The following is a 21,668-nucleotide window of genomic DNA, read 5'->3' as shown; positions in this document are numbered from 1 at the left end:
TTATATGGTGATGCTGAAATCTTAGCTAATGCAAATTCAGATCATCCTTTGACTTACTTTTACAACTTTGAATGAGGTTTAATATTTGATTAATGATACATAGCACTGACAGATATATTGTACAATGGGTGAAAACAAATGCTTTCTTTTCCTAGTTACTGAGATATAAATATGGACCAATATTTTGGAATAAGAAATAAAGAATCTAAGGACAGAGATGTTGAACCTTGCTTCATGTGTTTATTGGCTATTCTTGTTGCTGCTTCTGTGAAATCTCTCTTTAAGTCTTTATCCCATTTATTAATTGGGTGGTTGTTTCTTTGAGGGTTTATATTGAGCTCTAAGTATATTTTAGATATGAGGCTCTTATCTGATACATAGCTCATAAAGATCTTCCACAGTTCTGTAGGCCTTCTGTCTTACTTGTTAGCTATGTCCTTTGCCATGCACAAACTCTTCAGTTTCATGCAGTACCATTTATCCAGTCTTTCTTTGATGTGCTGTGATTCTGGATTTTTACTTAGGAAGTTCTGACATTTGTCTAGGAGCCTTATGTTTCCCTCATCACTTCCTGTAATATTTTCAGGGTATCTGGTCTCACGTTGAGGTCTTTGATCTATATAGAATTTACTCTGGTGCAGGGTGATATATAAGAATCTAGCTTTAGTTTTCTGCATGTGGCTAGCCAATTCTGCCAGTACCACTTGTTGAAGAGACTGGCTTTCATCCTGTGTTTTTGGCTCCCTTATCAAATATTAGGTGGCTATAGCTCTGTGGGCATATTTCTAGGTCCTACTCTTGCCTAAGTACCAAGCTGTTTTATTACCATGGTTTTATAATAAGAGTTTGAAATTTGGTATTGATATTCCTTCAGCACTGTTCTTCCTTCTAAGGATTGTTTTTGCTATTCGAGGTCTTTCATTATTCCTTATGAATGTTCGGGTTGCTTTCTCTATATCATTGATGAATGCTGTTGGAATTTTGATGGGTATTTCACTGAATTTGCATTGCCATTTTCACAATGTTATACTCTAATCTAGGGGTTTATAATGTTTTTCTAAGTCCTTAAATCTGGTTCGATTTCTTTTTTCAGATATTTAAAGTTTTTACTTCACCCCAGTTAGAATGGATATTATCAAGAAAACTAACCATAACAGATGATGGCAGGGATGTGGCCAACGAGAATTTTACTACACTGTTGGTGGGAAGGTAAACTTGTTTAAAAATTCTAGAAAGCAGTATGGAGACTAAGCATAGGGTTTCCATAGGACCCAGCAATCACACTCTTGGACATTTATGCAATCAATCTCAAACCAGGCCACACTAAAGCTACCAGCATAACCATGTTCATTCCAGCATTGTTTACCAAAGGCAAGATATGAAAGCAACCCAGGTGCCCCTCAGCAGACAAATGGATGAAGAAAATGTGGTATATATACACAATGCAATTCTATGCTTTCATCAGAAACAATGACATTGCCCCCATTCATAAGGAAATGGAAAGACTTGGAAAAATTATATTAAGTGAACTAAGCTAGACAGAGGAACATAGGTTACATGGTTTCCCTAATTTGTTTTAACTACTATATGCCTATATATCTCTGGATATTAAAAGAAAGAATTTTGCACTTGGGCATGATACATCATACCAGACTCTAGACATTCACATAGTAAGACCAAAGGCAGAAATTCTTAGGAGAGGATCACAAAGGTTCAATAGCTATGGTATATGATCTTACAAAATGATTTTTCTCAAAATGAACTCCAAGTAATGGAAACAAGATATTTGATGTTATTGTCATTCTTGTTGTTTTCTATTTTTTTATTTTTACTCATTTTTATTCTTTACTCCTTTGTTGCTGTTTTTATTTCTGTACCTTTTACCTTGTATGTTAATTTGACCATTCTGGAGAGGGTAAGAAATGGTGGGACAAAGAGTGAACAAATTCAGCAGTGATACTCACTAGACACTATGTTTAAAATGAACTATACAATAAATATAATAATAAAATAAAGTGAACTATGTATGGGGGAGGAGGGTCAGGAGGGAAAAAATGGGAGAAAATGAGGGAGGAGGTAACACTGTTCAAAAAGAAATGTACTCATTACCTGACATATGTAACTGTAACCTCTCTGTACATCACCTTTGCAAAAACAATGAAATATTTTCAAGACTGTAAGGGAAGTCCTCTTTCTTTACAATTTTTCATATATGTATGTATATATATTCCACCTAACAGAGAACTGACTATAGAATCAAACACTTCCTCACCATTTCAGTTGAATTCTGTCTAAATTGGCACATTTAACAGAAATATGGTAAAATAAGTTTTGCTTGGTATTTTCTCAGTGAATGTTTATTAGGCAAATGGATGGAAAGACAGGTAGATGAAAGGAAGAAGACAAGTGTAAATAAATCAATGTAATACCTATGCCAAAAAAAGTTATTTCCCTCATGAGTTTCCTAAACTATCAGAACATTCCTATATGGAGGTAAATATTTTGTCAGTAAATCTTCTGAATAAAAACAATAATACTGGAGAAATATCATATCTATATATAGGCAATGAGAACTATTAAGTAGTTGTGTTAACATCCTCACTGGCCACTAATCTTTCTACACACTGCAGATGGTCACATCAGTTAAGGAGTCTCCTGACTTTAGTAGCTGTATATGGGAAAAGACACATAATTGTTCAGATTTGTAGTACAGCATGCTTATTTGATTTTGCAAAGATGCTCTAGCATCTATGGGATGTAGGATAAAGCTTGCCTTTAAAACACACATGTTTCAAAAGTTTAAAATAATGTATTCCATTTTCATGACTCTCCATAAGAATAACAGACTAAATCACTGGACCATACCACTATTTTCACATTATGTAGCTCTATGTTCAACTCTCAAAATAAGTTTTTGTGTAGAAAGTACATACCTTGTAGATCCAGATGTTAAGGGAATTAAAAAGCAGACCGTGGAGTAAAGGTCACCCTTGTAAATCCTGTAAACAAATTAGGCCAAATTATTCTTCAATCATATGTACAGACAACTCCAAAACAGTCCTTATATGAAATACAAGAGGATACCCATGTAGGCTGAGGGGTAGCAGTGGGGGTGATAAGGATTGCTAGTATGGTACAATCTGTAATTCAAGGAGGTAAAGAAATCATTTTACTTTTAAGGCCACTTTACACTATCAAACAATTATATGAAATACATTGCTAATAGAGAGTGTTTTTAAGTGGAAGCAGGGTAATGTAACCCAGAGCCTCACACACACCAGGCAAGCATTCTACAACTAAGTCACATTCTCAAGCGAGAGAATATCTTAACTGTAGAAAATTATACTTATTATAGTACAGAATTTTCACTCACTCCACAAACTTAACACTTCAATTTTTCACTCAACACACCACTCATTTTGAGAGCAAAACCCACAATTTCAAATAGTTCTTACCAATATAAAGTCTGAGGTAATTATGATTTCTTATGTTCAGTTAGTCCTCTATCGATTACAGAAAATATTTATATTCACATTTTGTTTATTTCTCAAAACACTCAAAGTTCAGGAAACTGAAGATAGGATAGGTCAAATAGCATATACCATAACACAGAATTACATAAATGCACAATGGTAGAGCTAGGATTAGGATGCATGTGCGCCATTTCACTTTTGGCCTATTTCATGTTCTAATGGCCCACATAACATCCTTATTCAGCATCTGTACACCACTATAAAATATGTAACTCATCTACTATATGTTGTACTGGGACAGAACTTGTGCTACTATAAAATATCTGCATTAATTTACTCTACTTGTGGCATACACTTGTTTCATTTATATAGCACACAACATGAAGTACCATATGAACTTAAAAACAAATCCTTCATCAGTAATGTAAACCTATACAATGTGTATGGAAGACACCTTGTAAATATGTATAAAAGCCTTAGAATAGACATTTTTGGACCCAGTTTTCCTACATCTATACATATACATCTACTTTATAAAGGAATAACTAGGGATATATAACAAATGATTTATAAGACATTTAAAAGTATAAAAGAAGTTTTATAACAATTTTCCTAAGTAATCAAAATTTGGTTAATAAATCAAGGTACAATTACTAAGCTAATCTCAAGTATACTATGGAAGAAGTTTTAAAATGTTCACTATAATTTCATATCACTGTGTGTGTGCACACACACACGCACACACACACCACTCATGGGGCTTAAACTCAGGACCTAGGTATAGTCCCTGACCTTTTTTTCTCAAGACTATCACTCTACCACTGAGCCACAGTTCCACTTATGGATTCTCAGTAGTTTATTGGAGATAAGATTCCCATGAACTTTCCTGCCTGGGCTGGCTTCAAACCACAAACCTCAGATCTCAGCCTTCTGAGTAGCAAGGATTACAGGTGTGAGCCACCAGCATCTGGCATGTCATATATTATTTTAACCTATGTTACTGATTCATATTCTGTGAGAGTTTTCTTTATATTTTGGTTGTTTTTCAATTTTCTCTTACTTTGTCTCTCTACATAAACATACACATGTATGTATGTAGTTACATATTTTAACAATCATTTTCTATGCCCATAACATATTGATAAATGATATATTATACTTTAAAGTAATTACAATATGACTACACTGGAAAAATGAATTATTTGGGTAAGATACATATGCTTTTTTGTATATCTCTATCTTGTAACTTTTCAATATTATTTATATATGTATATTTTTATATACAGATTCATGTTTTATATTCTCCTATTCTCCTAAATTAATTTTAGAAAAGACAGTGAAGTAAAGGAAATTAAAACAAAATAAAAATGACAAATTTGACCTTGAGCACTATAATACTTTATGATTGGCATTTAATTAACCTACAGCCCTAAATTATCAATGAAGTAATCCCCAAACCTATTAATTTTATATTTGAAGAAAAATCTCAGTAGTAAAAAAACGCATGTTAAAATTTCTACTAGTAAATCAGACAGAAGACAATATTTAAATGCAATTTATAAAAATGCAGGTCAATAGCATCATTGTCACCTTTGACAAAGATCACTTAGGTGACCTTGTAATGATAATAGACTTTCATATTATTAGTGATGATCTCCATATCCAATGCACTATATATAAATCATTCATAATAGACTGAATTGGTGCTCTTGATTAGTTGCAATCTAATTGCCTGATGTGCATTTTTCATCACTGCTAATGTTGCTCAAAAAAGACTCAGCTCTGTTCAAGTGTTGATGTGCTTCCATAATAGTGCTAAGTTAGAATCTTTCAAGGGAGGACACTTCAGAAAGTACTTACATCTAGACTACAAAATATATTTCTGGCTCTTGCACTGCTTATACCAGAGAAAGCCAGTAGAAATTGGCTTCATACCCATCAGACTGATTCTGCAAGGAAGCTAGCAAAAAATACTTAAAAAATAAACTGCCCTATATGTAGTATTTCGCCTTGTTGTGATACACAGAGGAATGGGAAGCAAAAGGGCTTTAAAAATATACAGTTCTTCTTTAAAACCTTGAAAAATGAAATTAAGTCAGAACTAAGGAAATGGAAAAACCTCCCATGCTCCTGGATTGGGAGGATTAATATAATCAAAATGGCAATATTGCCAAAGGCTATCTACAAATTCAATGCAATACCCATTAATATCCCAACACCATTTTTTGATGAAATAGAGGAAGCAATCCGGAAATTCATATGGAATAATAAAAGACCTAGAATAGCAAAAACAATCCTAAGCAGAAAGAACAGTGCTGCAGGAATTACAATACCCAACTTCAAGTTGTATTATAAAGCTATAGTAATAAAAACAGCTTGGTATTGGCACCGGAACAGGCCTGAAGACCAGTGGAACAGAATTGAAGACCCGGGAATGAACCCACAGAAGCACGCCTACTTAATCTTTGATAAAGGGGCTAAAACAATAGTTTGGAAGAAAGATAGCCTCTTTAACAAATTGTGCTGGAAAAACTGGCTCAACACATGCAACAAACTAAAACTAGATCCTTATATATCACCCTGCACCAAAATCAATTCCAAATGGATTAAAGACCTCAAAATCAAAACAGACACCCTGAAAACACTAAAGGAAGGAGTAGGAGAAACACTTGGGCTCCTTGGCGCAGGACGGAACTTCCTGAACAAAGACCCAGAAAGGCTACAAATTAAAGAAAGGTTGGACAAATGGGACTGCATCAAATTGCAGAGCTTCTGCAAGGCAAAGGACATAGCTCTCAAGATAAACAGAAAGCCCACAGACTGGGAGAAGATCTTTACCGGCCATTCAACGGACAAAAGCCTCATATCTAAAATATATGCAGAACTAAAAAAATTACCTTCCTGCAAAACAAAACCGCAAAGAACCAATAGCCCACTCATAAAGTGGGCTAAAGACTTACAAAGAGACCTCTCTGATGAGGAAATGAGAATGGCCAAGAGACATATGAAAAAGAGCTCTACATCACTGGCCATAAAAGAAATGCAAATCAAAACAACATTGAGATTCCATCTCACCCCAGTAAGAATGTCATATATCAAGAAAACTAACAATAACAGTTGTTGGAGGGGATGTGGCCAAAAGGGCACCCTACTTCATTGTTGGTGGGAATGTAAACTGGTTCAGCCACTCTGGCAAGCAGTATGGAGATTCCTCAGAAGGCTAAATGTAGAACTCCCCTATGACCCAGCAGCCCCACTTTTGGGTATCTATCCAAAAGACCACAAACAAAATCACAGTAATGCCACCAGCACAACAATGTTCATCGCAGCACAATTTGTCATAGCTAGAATATGGAACCAACCCAGATGCCCCTCAGTAGACGAATGGATCAGGAAAATGTGGTACATATACACAATGGAATTTTATGCCTCTATCAGAAAGAATGACATTGCCCCATTTGTAAGGAAATGGAAAGACTTGGAAAAAAATATACTAAGTGAAGTGAGCCACACCCAAAGAAACATGGACTCTGTGGTCTCCCTTATTGGGAATAATTAGCACAGGTGTAGGCAAGTCACAGCAGAGGATCACAAGAGCCCAATAGCTATACCCTTATGATCACATAAGATGATGCTAAGTGTAATGAACTCCATTTTATGGAAATGATTGTTATATCACAGTTGTAAGTACTTTCAACATCCCATGTGTATCTGCAGCTTCTACTATTGATGATGTTCTTGTATCACCTTCTTGTGATTGTATCTACACTACCTCTGTAATCTTATCTGAGTATATTGGAAACCGTGTATACGTGTATTAGAAGTGGGAAATTGAAAGGAATACCAAAATTGAGAGACACAGGGTGAAAAAAGAGAAACAACTACAAAAGCAATACTTGCAAAACTGTTTGGTGTAAGTGAACTGAACACCTCAGGGGGGGAAAGGGTAAGGGGGAGGGGGGAGGGGGGTATGAGGGACAAGGTAACAAACAGTACAAGAAATGTATCCAATGCCTAATGTATGAAACTGTAACCTCTCTGTACATCAGTTTTATAATAAAAACTTAAAAAAATAAAAATATACAGTTCTTTTCTGCTCACTTCTCAACCACCTTCAAGCTTGAGCCTTTAAAAGTGTCACCCCATTTGTGATAAGAGAAGGCCAGATCATAGGTTGATCTATATCAGAATCCCCAAGTTAGTTGCCTTTGCTTACTAGTTCAGAAATATTTACCATTTACCTCACTCATTATCTTTCCATGTCACTCAAGAGTTTATTGCTAGGGCTAGGAATATGGCCTAGTGGCCAGAGTGCTCACCTCGTATACATGAAGCCCTGGGTTCAATTCCCCAGCACCACATATGTAGAAAACGGCCAGAAGTGGCTCAAGTGGCAGAGTGCTAGCCTTGAGCAAAAAAGAAGCCAGGGACAGTGCTGGGGCCCTGAGTCCAAGGCCCAGGACTGCCCCCCCCCAAAAAAAGAGTTTATTGCAACAACAACAACAAAAACCAAACTACTGAACATGTGGACTAAATACAATTTACGGAAAAGAAGTTAGAATGCTTGAGAGCACTATCATTGGACTCAATTGAACAATGTATATCAGAGGCATAAATAGCAAGAGTCATAGGTGTTATAAATAAATATATTGCACAGAATTGATTGCTTGAGAGAGGAGCTAAAGCCTTCCAGTAGAGTTCTAGAATCAAATCTATACAACTCATTAAGAAATCATCTAGCCCAGATTTCAAATAGGGCTCCTGAATATTGTTTGGTATTATGCAGAGAATAATATTCTACTTCCTTCACAAAGTAAGTCCTCAGTTTCATAAAATGAATTATCAGCCAGGATTGACTGTTAAGATGAAAGGTATTATTTGAAGGTGAGCAGAAAAAGAATCTAATAGTCCTGTTCAAGATGTTGATATATGTTTGAGGATAATTATCTTACATGGATTTTGAAAGCATACATTTTGTCAGTTTAGCGAAAAAGACAACTTTTACTTGTTTTCCAATTACTCAATCATATACTAATAATAGTTGAAACAAAAACACTTATTTCTATTTTAAGGGACTTTTGGTTGTCTTTAGGTCACTGTAGTTAATTTTACTAATATCATACCTTTATATATTGCTATACACGCTTTGAAGCCCATAATCTTATTTTTCTAATGGGACTTTACTCAAAGACCTTGTAGAAAATAATTGTGTTAATAACAAAGACAGATTCCCCATTACAATGAACAGCTCATTTTTTTCCTTACAGCCATAAAGAACTTCCAAGTTTCCATTATTGGCTGCAGCTTCTTTTCTTTCTGGCAATATGGGCATTTCTAATGATGAGACCTGCCAAAAGTTGTCAATGCTATTTTTCTTCCTTTCCATTAGAGGTGACTGTGGCTGAATAGTCAAGTAATCTATAGTCTAACTTCACTTAATTGTTTTTACTACATGACATGAAAAAATATAGTGAGTAATCACTTCTGTTTTACATGAGGCAAATTGCTACTGCTTTCCACAGCAATATGAGGAAATCTTAAGTTGCCTCTTTTCTTTGAACATCTTGTTCAAGTCCTGGAAAGAAAAACAAAGCCCTCTTTCATTCTCTAGTGAATGAAGATTAGATTGAAATAGTGGATCTCAATTATTTCACCTGTCTGCTGACCTCCTCAAAATGAGGATGCAGGAGAACAATTGGTTCCAGTTATAACTGGTATATTCTTCTCCCTCCAGCACCATCTCTCAAACAGAATGTTTCCTCTCATTTATCACCAAAACTTTACATTTAGTGTGATGATATTTTGTGTTTTGGTTTCTTCTTTGTCTTTCAAATATACTCTCATAATGGAAAGTATTTGATATTTTAAGAGACTGAGAACATCCTTTCTTTGTAAAGGAAGTAGAATATCATTGTCTGCATGAGATCAAACAACAAACAGTTTCAGATTTAGCACTTTCATACATCTATTTCCATTCATTTCACATATTGAGCATATACAATTTCTATCAAACATGATGACTCGACAGTATAACATTAACATTTTCCCTTTATCATAAAACATTTGCCAACGTCATTTTTAATGGCCACAAAATACTGCATTTCCACATGCATCGTAAATAACTTACCAATTCCCTTGATGAACATTTAGATTCCTTAATTATTTTTCTACTAGTACAAATAATGTTTGGTGGAAAATCTCTTGAAATGAAATCCCTTCTACATTTCATGTTATTTCTTTAGGACAATTTCCCAAATGTAGAATTACTGGGCTAAGTGGTATGAACAATTGTTTTTGAAGTGCTAGGGATCTAACTCAGGACCTTGCAGGTGTAAGGCAAGTACTCTACTACTGTGCTACATCCCTGGCCCTTAGATGTGAGCATTTTGAAGGCCTTTTCTGCAAACTACCAGTCCAATAGAAACCAGCATTTTATTATGTCTGTTATTCTTTTATTTTTCCCACAAAAACTTATTAAGCTTATACTTTGTCAGGAACTGTTTAAATGACACAGGTATAGTGATGAACAAAAAGGACAAACAAATAGCTATGCCCTTGTGGACCTCATAAACTAGAATGGTTGATAAATCATAAATGAAGAAATATATGCTGTACCAGTTAGTGATAAGTAATATGTGTGAAAATAGTAGCAGAAAAAAGACAGAAAAGAAGCATATTAAGAGTCAATTTAATGGATGATCAAGGTAGGAACTCTAAGATGAATGAATACATAATCAAATAACTGAATACAATGAGAAAGTTGTTTTGTATGACTCAAGAATAATTTCATTTCAGGCAGAGGAAAAAGCATGTGTAAAAGCCTTGAGACAAAAGATGCATGACATGTTTAAGGAGCCAAAGGGAAAGCAATGAGGTTAGAAAGTTATGAGTGGAATGTGTGGGGGTGAATAATAAGTCAAACCAATAGTCAGTGGCCAAAATCATATCACATCCTGTAGCTATAATAAAGATTTTTTAATTAAGTTGTATTTTATATGTCATGAGAAGTCACTCATCAGAGGACAGAAGAAAGTCAAATTACAAGATCTCATTTCTCTTTTTAAAATCATAGGGATTTGCCCTGGGGAAAACCATATGTGAGCAATAATCAACACAGGATCATCTATGAAGAAATTATTTCAGTGTCTAGGTGAAAGAATGATGGTGGTTTGGTGTTTGTAAAGAATGATAAAAAATGCTCAAGTAAGGATAGTCATTGAAGGTATGATCAAGAATTAACAATATCTTAACTGATTGAATGATAATTGTATCAACTTGTCTAAACCCTGATGTTTATTATGTCTATTACTTTTAACTTACACTATGTAAGTGTGTATGTAGAATACATGCATGGCTTTTAGGTTTGCCCCTGCTCTCCTCTATGACTCACTGCTCTGGTCCATGCCTTCATAATTTTTCACAGCTGACTGCTATTACTCTTTGTTCACTTTATCCCACCCTTTACGTTGGTGTCAACTGTTTAAAACTTAAAATTTCAGACACTCTCCTTCACTTCACTTTACAGCTCCTCATGTAATAGAGTATATTGTCTTATTTTGCATAAACTTCAGGAAAATCACCATGTTTTTTCTAGGATAACTTCCCTTGCAGGAAAATAGTATCCCTTTCATTCATTCAGCATATATGCACTAAATACTTTTTTCCATGTCAGACAATATAGGGAAATGAAAGAAGACGTTACTTCTGACCTTTGTTCCCCCTACCTGGACAGGAAGTAAAACTTGCACTCCTTTTCTGGGCAGATACTTTCTATTGCTAAGTTAGTCCTGTGCCCTTTCACAATCCTTATGCCATATAGAATGTGATTCTTCATAATGTCTGACTAGAAAATTCATTAAGAGCAAGCTTAAATGACATCCTTTTAAAACGAGTTTCTAGAACAGTCTCAATTTTTCTCTCCTAGAGTATCAGAATATGGTCATATATCTGTCTTCCCTACTAGCTGCTAAACCTTTTAAGCATTTCCTTATTACTAGGAAACAGCAGCAGTCATACATTTTTAATAAATGAGTGAATGAATAAATGGAAGAATGATCAGATGAAGGCTTCCCTTCATGAAGTTTGCCCAATGGTATGTGACCAAATTTGTATAATACTGACGTCTTCAATAAGAAAAGAAAAAGAAAAGACTAGCATGTTAAACCCAAGAGCCTTTGTAGAAAATACATTTGAGATTTTAAAACCCATTATTCCAGAACTTTGTATAAATGTAAAAGTAACAACAAATATTTTGCTAAATGGATGGAACTTGTGCTCTCTCATGTGGGTTGTATAACCTGATGTTTTAGAGAAATGATTTTACTAAAATTTATTTTTGTCAGTGTTAAATTAACCGTTAAAATATTTCCCTTGCACTGAATTCTAATTGTTTACATTAAAATTACCTTACATTCACAAGTTGTCCAGTGTTTCATCAAGACAATATCTCAAATAGGGGGAAAGAACAAAACAATAAGTAGCACCCTTGTGCTAACACCTCATGAATTCTGAAACCAAAAATAAATGGTGTCACACCTAAAGACAAGATTTTATTATCCTAAATATGGAAGATAAAACACAAATGTACTAACAACATAAATATACAGACAAGGCAAACCTGTATTAAATAATACTGATCCAGGAAAGTGTTGGGTCATTTTAGCCCTTACTCAGGATAACTGAAAAAAAATATAACGGCTGCTAAAAACAATATAAAGAATGATAAGGGAGTGAATACTATAGGTGTATATGTAGCTTCTATTATTGATGATGTTCTTGTATCACCTTCCTGTGGTTGCACCTACACTATCTCTGTAATCTTATCTGAGTATATTGGAAACCGTGTATACTGGTATTGGATGCAGAAAATTGAAAGGGAATACCAAATTTGAGAGACACAGGGTAAAACAAGACAAACAACTACAAAAGCAATACTTGCAAAACTGTTTGGTGTAAGTAAACTGAACACCTGGGGGGGGAGGGAAAGGGGGAGGTGGGAGGGGGGTATGAGGGACAAGGTAACAAACAGTACAAGAAATGTATCCAATGCCTAACGCATGAAACTGTAACCTCTCTGTACATCAGTTTGATAATAAAAATTTGAAAAAAGTAAAAAAAGAAGCGCATTCATATATGTACATATAAAAATAACTCAACAGAAAAGATTTTCAAAAAGGAAGAGGGAGTGGGGATTAGAAAAAAGTAATAGAGATGGGATAAATTTGACCTAAGTCAATTAATTATATGTATATTATAAATATCACAATGAAATCCTTTTATACAATTTACACTAATAAAAAAGGAAACCACAATTTTGCTTCACATTCTACTTTTATTTTTTTAGGAAATTCCTAAGGAGTTGTCAAAATCAGTATAAAAGAAGTGATCAATATCAGTAGTGAATTTCCCAAGGCATATTTTCAGAAACATTAATCAGCATACCACCTTAACACATGTGAACTGGGGGGAGGAAGGAAGTAGGGGCAGAGAAGAAAAGAGAAGAGGGGAGGAGGGAGGGAGAAAGGGAGAGAGGAAAGGAAGAAGAGGAGGCCGGAAAAGAAGGAGGGATGGAGGGAGGGAAATTGATATTTCAAAATTGTTCTCATGTCTAAGCAATAACAATCTACTGAACAAACCTACTGCGCAACCTTATCTCTTAGAGGTCACTATATCTCATTAGTGAAATTAGTACTATCTTCCTTCCCCAAGGTATGTCTTTACTTGATGGGCTTAGCAATTCTGTCAATGTTCTCCAACATTGCTTAACGCTTTAAATGGATAGTGAGAAATGATCAAAGAAACATATTCATTTGATCATTTGAGGCATGGACTAAGCAAATAGGCAATATATTTATGTATTTCTGTGTACAATGCTTGTGAAATTAATATCAAAATGCACATGTTCATTTAATAGCTATTTGTTAAGAAAATCTCATGCATACACAAATACAAATATATACTTTTAGGCTAGTTAAAGAGCAGAAGCTTATCACTCAAATGGTTACAATTAAGCAAAGCAGCTTAAAAATCTTCAACATTAAAGGCAAAGGGGCATAATGCACAGAGTATGAATTCAAAATGTTGATTATAACAACTGAGTTAGGTAGAAAGAGTCAAACTTCCAGGTTTACAATCTTCCAACCACTGTGTGGTTGTAGTGTATTTATACACTTCTATATTTAAACACAAGTGGTAATTAGCAAAATTGAGACAGCTTTAATAAGACATCATCATAGGTCTAAAGTATATCTAGCATGAGTTCATTATCAATAACTTCTAAATTAATTACCTCTTAGGACATTTAATTTTAAATGTACCTGAAAAAACCTGGATTATTGATATAGGCCATCTGTAGCATCTTTTAGCAGTTTTTTTTCTGACAAACTGAAAATATTTCTTAACATGCATGCAGATGGAAAATAAGGATTGCAATATCTAATAAACTGGTTGTCCATCTAATCTGGCACTTTCTCTTTGACAGGTGTCTAAACCAGATAGAGGCATTAGAGTTAATAGACACACTAAGAAACTAACAATTATGCAAAAACCATGCAGTGGGGAAATTTTCTCTTTGACCTTAGCCAGTAATCAAATTTTCCCTGAAGTGTGCAAACTGATAGCCGTGTATCTTATTTTGGCTGCTTTACAAACCCTTGTTCATATAGACAGAAAAACATTAAATGGATTCCAAACAAATGAAAATGGATTTCCTTTAATACAACCACAGAGGAATTCTACTTAGGAGTGACGATATCTGCATCATCATTCAGAATATTCATAGTATATTTTATCTAAAAAGGAAAACAATTGAAAAATAAGTATATGGTTATTTCAAAAGGAGTTTTGCACATTTGTATGAACCACAAATACTAACTGATGAGATATTTAGAACCATTCAGAAGATTGAAATTTTTCCATTGTTCACCCAAATGCCAAGCATTTACTGAAAGGTTAGAGAAAGGGATACAATATACAAAACACAGCTCTTAAGGAACCCACATATTCAACTATGATGACTGTGCCATGGTTGGTTTCAATCAGATGTTTTGGTTTCATGTGAGTATAGCTCAAGAATAAAAGCAGTTAATACAATGCACACAATTCATTCAACAACTCCATACTAATTTCCCCAATATTCCCTTTAATGGATATAGGTACATAATTATTTCACAAACGTTTAAGTAATTACCCCATTCTGTCACTAGTAGTTCTTCTTTGGATAATTACTTCTTATAATTATTTTCATTCTTCTGATCTATGTAAGTAAACATATCCACCACACCCACACTCATATCCACACACACACTTTTTTATATTACCAAAATCCTCATTGGGGAATAGCTTTTTCTTAGTCACAATGTAAATGTTTGTTTATAGCTATAATTCACAGGAAACTATTAATTATACAAGCAATATAGATAATATTGAGAAGACATAACTTGAATTGCAATTCAGTTCATATTAAAGATTGTGATTCTGAAATTCAATTTCATACGTTGTAACCAGCCACAAAAATGTTTCAACAAAATATGAGAAACATTAAAAGGCAATTTCCTCATTGTTGACTACTTATCAACTGACAACTTAGTTGATTAAAATTAAAACAATCAGTATCCTTTATGATGATGACTAAAATGACTGTTTTATGGATTTCAAATCCATTTGGTCTCTGGCATAAACTGTAGAACATAGATATTTTAGCAAAATTGTTTCATATTTGAAAAGGAAAAAATCCTATCTGACTGGAAAATTCAAGTATCATTTTTGCTTAGTTTTACTGTGATTTCTAAATAGGGTTCTTCAAAGTCTACAAAAATCATAATTTTAAAGAACATAGTTTTCAATGTAATAGCTATTATGTAACTATTTCAGGGCTGTGAATGTTAGAACAAAATGCTTTGTGAATACATAAATACCCATAAGAAGTGCAAATCAAACCTCTATTTCTATGACTATTTCAAAAGACCTGCTTGAGTAGGGACAAATAGGGTTGCGGGCAGATCTTCAGGAAAATGACTGATTTTTGTTCTGCTTAATCATTTATTTCTAGCAAATTCAATTCCCAAGCTCTTAACAGTTACTTTCAGGGACCAACAGGCTGGCATAAAATTAAATTAACAAGCAGGTTCCCATCCTGAATTAGTGACTCCCAGCTGTCTGTCCCATCTAGTTTCCATGGCAGTAGAAGAATTGGTGGAAAATGAGGTACAGGAATATGTAAAAAGCCAACATAACAAAATCTTTACATCAGTTTTTTTAATGGGATGAATCTGTATGTGCAAAGGGTGGGAGAGTATAGAATTAAAGTTTTTCATTTTCTGCCATGTTGAAATTGCTAATATATTCCTGTTATTGTAATTGTTGGGAGAATGCAAGCAACATCCCATACATTTCAAAGAAAACAGCAGATTCAGGATGACATTTTATTCATTATCCATTTTATTTAAAAAAAAACACCCAAGAGTGTTTAAGATACTTTCTAAGTACTTGAAGCTTTTATTTTATGTTTTCTTTCTTTTTTGACACAGATATTAGTGGTCATCATTCTGTTAGATGAATTCAAAACATTCAGACCCTAGGTAAATTTGTTTTCAATTAACTAATGTTGGTTTGTGTTACTCCAAAGAGTTGGAGGATTGAGGAAACCTTTTGTACTTATGTTGATGTCAATCATAGACACCTACTATATATACCTAGAAAAAAAAACACCCATCTTCGCAGAGAAGTACTTAAACACAGATAGAAAGGCCTGGGGAAGAGCTTCACAGGGATGATTTACTAACCCAAAAAGAAAATTTTAACATGTGATTATATATTAATTTTCCAATTGATTTATTCTTCTTACAGATAGAGTAGGGTGAAGGTGAAGAATTCCATGTCTAAAAATCATTACATCACATTAAAAACATTGTCCAAGGAATAGTGGTTAGTTGGCATATATGCACATTTCACCATATGCTATTGTTTACCTAAAGTAGTGTGTTGGACAGGAAGTACAATTCAGAATAATTTTTAAGTTGTAAATTATCCAAGATTATACTTTCAGGTTTAGAAGATAGTGCTGAAGTTACATAAGAATTTAATAGGCTTTATTTAATAGATTCTATGCTACTATTTTAAAATACTAGGGATCCAGATCACCTGTAAAATTATTTATCTCTAATTAAATCTAGCTAGTTTAAATAATACACAGAAATGTAATAAGAGCTATTAATATGAATATCCATTTATAATATTTTTCAGTTTATGTTATCATATATAAATTTCTTCAGTCCTATTTTCTGAGTTTTCAATACAAGAAATCTCCTTGGGGTTGCTAGTATAACATGTCTCGCCAACCATAAACCCCTACACTTAAGGTAAATCTCCATAACAGAACACCAGTACTGAAGAGATACCTATGGTTGAGCCATCAAGGTTGTTGAGAATAATCAAAAGCGGTATGAAGCCTTTCATAGCTTTTACCTATTCAAATTAATCATAGTTCTATTTGATGTTTACTTTGCTCTGCATTGAAAAGAATCAATAGAAAACAGAAAGGAAAAGAAATATGTAAGCTAGGAATAACACATTACTTATATTGATAATATACAATTATTAAGTAAAAAGATACTTTATCACTCAAAGAAGAATAATAGAAACATGTATTAGTATAGTGATCTATTCTAATACTCAGAATCTGTAAATGATTTGAAGCAGCCATTGTATATATGTACAATTTTGAAATTTAATCATTTAATGCTCAGAATTAGCAGTCTCATTTGTACTTATAGATGTATTCTGGTAATCAAAATAGTAGAATTCTGCATCTTGCAATACTTCCTATCTTTTATCTGCCTGGAGTTATGCTAATAATCCAGTTCAAACCTCTTTTATATGGTAAATGATGGGAGGTATTTGGAAGAATATTGTGTTAATTTTTATATTAAAATTGAAAAAATTACTATATATTCTTCATAAAATTATCTTATGTTTTTTATCTGATGCATGGTATACATATGAGATTACTTTAATGTGTGTGTGTTATGTTTGTGTGTGTGTGTGTATGAGAGAAACTGAGAGGGGAAAATATTATTAGTGTAAAAATTGTTTTGATTAAAAAATAGTCATCCAGTGCAGTATTCAAAATGCTGGTCTTCTTTTGACTTAAACCTACTCATAAGTAAATAAATAAATGCATACATAATACAGTAATACATTTGGGAAACCTTACAAAATATATTAATCACACTGCAAACCAACAACTTGAAAACTATACTTAAATCTGAAACTAAAGGACTTTTTGGAAAAGCAAGCACACATTACATCAATTCTAAAATTCTATCTCTAACGTAGAATATAGTTTTTATTATATGAATAAAATTCCTCATTATTTCCAAGTTTTTATGTCCATCATGGAAAATAAATTTCCACTAAATGTTTTGTTTCCGAAACTTACAGGTAAAATAATATTTTGCAGTTTAGTCATCTAAAGTAATATTGCATGGAATAAACTTGAATGCCAGACTGCTCCATTTCATCAGTAATCTTTGTTAAGACATCAGAATGGTACAGTGACTAGGAGAGTTGTGACCATGTCAGTATTATTTACACATTTGATAGCTTGATTTAAACACCGAGACTTGGGGGATACTCAAACTTTGAATTAGGCCAATGAGTGAGGTGATGAGTCTATAAGATATAGTTTTATATGCTAATATACCTATATATTTGAATATCTGGCTTCTCAGTTAATCATTCTTAGAGCACAATGATTTTACAAGGATTCCTTCTTTTAGTCCCACAATATATTATGTCAAATAGCATGACAATTACTAATTCCTATTGAGAAAAAGACCTAATAGTAAATGCTACCTTGCATATTTCAAAACATTTATCCTTTTCTTCCAAACACATTATATATATATATGTGATTGGCATTGTTCTAGAGACTGAAGTTCATTATCTTTGTTATGAAAATGATCACTTTTTTATAGAGTTGTTCTCAAGAAACACCTGTTTTTCACCCAAAAGCATTCTGATAGATGAGTTGAAAACTTTTAAATAGCATTTAGAGTCTGGCTTCACATAAGAAATTAAATGAACCTCTTTCCAAATGTACATTATGATGATCATTTATCATCATATGATAATTAATTAATTAATTAATTAATGATGATAAACGATCATCATTAAAAGTTTCTAGTATTCTTTTAATATACCTGAAATCACTTAACGGCTTCTGTGGGAGAAAAAAAATAATCACAACTTTCTAATAGTAAATTATTTAGCACATTGAAGTTGTATTAAAAATGGCAAAACTAGGATCCTCCTTTTCCAGTTATTTACTTTAAGTGTCCATAGTATGACTTATGAAGATTCATGTTTCCCCACACTGCAGATAAGAAGATCAAGGGGAGGCGGTGAGTCAACAAGCAAAATTCTAGGTAGTGATGGAGCAAAAGTTAGTTTAAGTCGTGGATCATTTGTCATTAACAAGGAAAAAAAAAGAAACCTTTTCCCTCTTAGGCTATGCTATTTTCTTCAGCTGCACTAAAGGAAGATCAGAAGATCTCTGAAGAAGGTGGATAGAGCAGTCATTCCCAATATCCTCGTAGAACAGGATAAACTAGCAATTGATTCTCACAGGACAGTGTACCTAGTTTGTCCATTACACTCATAACCATAGAGCCATCTAAATTTAAGGAAGCTGTCTATGATCTTCACTTACCCCAAACGTGATAAATTAAATGCTAATCTAACAGTACCTATTAGAGTCCACTGGGGTATTTCATGTCCTTTTGGTCTCTCAAACCAAATGCCATCGATTTTCCTTACTATGGCATTGGGAACTTCTCTTTGTGTTTGTGCTGGCCACTATAAATACACCTTTAGATAAGCTTCTCAGGGGGGAAAATGCTAAAGTTCAGGGCGTCTCTTGATCAATTGTTTCCTATTGAAGAGGTAGAGTTTTTCTACCCAAATTGGCATAGCGCCAGTAGCAATGATGCAGATCAGCTAAACCTGAAGCTGCGGTCCTCGAGTGTGAGCTGCAAAGCCGCCCCCGCCCCCCGCCCCTACTCTCCCAGCGGCGAAATAGACGTGGAGATCTCGGAAAGGACATGTACGAGTGGAGTGAGATGGTCTGTCTCTGCAATTGTAAACAACTAACAGCACTGGGCTCGCTGAGAGGAGGTTTAAATACGCTCCTGACTGCAAACACATCCACTCACGAAGTAGCGCGAACACTCTCCCCTTCTCCACCTCTAGGCAAAGCATCCTAAAACTGGATTGGCAGGCGCCCATTGTGGAGTGGAAGAAAGTGAGGTTACATTTCCCCAGGCATGCCTAGCGGGTGCTTGGCTTTTGACAGATGTGCTGGCCGCTGCTGGATTTCAGGGACCAGGTCTCAATGAAATGGGAAAACACCGAAACCCGCACCACTGAGCCGCGTGGTTAAAGCCAACACCGACGGCTCCCAGAACACCAACGGTTCTGTAAAGCCTGTTTCTTTTGATACAGATGGGGGTATAGGGAAGATGCATCGGGTGGGGCCCTCCACGGCTTATGTTAGAAGGGGCTGGGAGTTCCCATTGAATCTGGGTACCTGAGTGAGGCTCCCATAGCAATTCCGAAGCAAACAGGTACTAAAGTCTGTCCTAGCCCCTGGCTAGCTTCTCTCCTGCCAAAGATCGAAGCTTTACTCAGTGGTTAAAGCCAGTGTAGATGCTCCAGGTAAGGGGGGTGGCATAGGTAAGGTGTCCCCTTCTATCTTTATGGTTCGAGGAGTCCCTCTCCCTCACCCGGAGCACCTTGTTCCACTTGTTAGAGCTCCTGGTCTGCGCGAGCCCAGATGAGGGGCCCTCTTTCACAACTGGATGAGTTGCTTGGCAAAAGTGCCACCTGGGAAGTCCAGCAAGCCCGGGAAGGGTAGTGTCCCCAGGGCCTGCTGGAAGCCTGAACTGACAAAAAGGCCAACCTCTCATCTCCCGCCGACTTGTCCAGAGCCCCTGAGCCTGGGCAGAGATAGCAAGAGGAAGGTTTCCGAGAGGCTGTTATCTCAGGCTGGAGTCCCCGAGCGGGCGCAACCCACAGCCCGGGGCCGCCATCCACTACCTCAGCCTCGGGCGAACTTCGCCCAGAGTCCTTGGGGTGCAAGGTGGTGGATGGCAGCCAGGAGGAAGAGGGACAGTGGGGGGAGATGGGAAGAATCGCACCTACCTAGTCCAGGCGCAAGTTTTGGTGGTGTCCTCAGGTGTGGTTCCCCCGCCCCCTTGCCAGGTGCTCAGCTCCGCTGGGTGCTGCTAGTGCCAGGACTTCCAGTGTCTTGGACGGTTCCTGCAGGAAACGACTGTAAATCCACATTACGGTTCGAGCAGCCGCTCGAGCCCTTGCATCGCTCTTCTCTGGCTGGTGGCGGCGGCGCCCTCAGCCCGCGCCACCCGGGGCAGGAACCGAACCTGCTTTCTACAGCGCCAGCGGACGACCTCTGCCTGGAGGATGGTTGTGTCTAGGGCCGTTTGTGTTTGCGAGATAGTGTGTGTGTGTGTGCGTGTGTGCGTGTGTGTGTGTGTGTGTGTGTGTGTGTGTAAGCCGAGGGGGTAAGCTCACCCTCCCCCCGGGCACTGGGAGGTGAACTCCGGGCTGAGCCGGAGCCCGCAGCGCTCCCGGGTGCGTGGTGTCGGTACGGCTGCTGGTTGTGCTGATGTGGCCGTGGCCGTCGCCGCCGCGCTCTAAGGCTGGTCGCGGTGGTGCAAAAAATGTTTCTCCGCTACTCGAGACCAAAAAACCTGCCCTGTCTACTGAGCATGCCCGGTTTGACAGCTCCACAGCCAAGGTTTTTTTTTTTTTTCCCCCTCTCTCTCTCCCTCTCTCTGGGTCTCTCTCTCTCTCTCTCTCTCTCTCTCTCTCTCTCTCTCTCTCTCTCTCTCTCTCTCTCTCTCTCTCTCTCTCTCTCTCTCTCTCTCTCTCTCTCTCTCTCTCTCTCTCTCTCTCTCTCCTTCTTTTCCCCAAGACTCCAGGTTTTAGCCGCAGCTGAAAGGAAGGGTGGGGGAGGGGACGGGAGAGGAGCGCGGGGGGTGGGGGGGGAAGGTTGAAGGCGCAGGTAGCAGGTTGAGGGAGGGAAGATAAGATGGGAAACCCAGGAGTGTTAAGTGTGCAAAGAGGAAAGAAGAAAGATAGCTATGGGAGTGCAAGAAGGAAATATGGGGCAACCCA

At 36.1% G+C, this 21,668-nt stretch overlaps 1 protein-coding gene across 5 annotated transcripts in view; it reads right to left on the bottom strand.

The window, feature by feature from the left end:
• Window positions 1–21,316, bottom strand: part of Tenm1 (teneurin transmembrane protein 1) — a 786,931-nt gene extending 765,615 nt beyond the window's left edge. For 3 of the 5 annotated variants that reach the window (XM_048335936.1, XM_048335935.1, XM_048335937.1), the window contains exons 1-2: window positions 20,673–21,316; window positions 2,934–2,999 (exon numbers count right to left, since the gene is read on the bottom strand). The gene's annotated coding sequence lies outside the window, so the exon portion shown is untranslated. The remainder of the gene's footprint in view (window positions 1–2,933; window positions 3,000–20,672) is intronic. The other 2 variants (XM_048335938.1, XM_048335940.1) reach the window with 1 other exon arrangement.
• Between the last annotated feature and the right edge of the window lie 352 nt (window positions 21,317–21,668).

Source organism: Perognathus longimembris, chromosome 28 (assembly GCF_023159225.1).
Source record: "Perognathus longimembris pacificus isolate PPM17 chromosome 28, ASM2315922v1, whole genome shotgun sequence".
NCBI lineage: Eukaryota > Metazoa > Chordata > Mammalia > Rodentia > Heteromyidae > Perognathus > Perognathus longimembris.
This window is presented reverse-complemented; position numbering and strand designations above follow the sequence as displayed.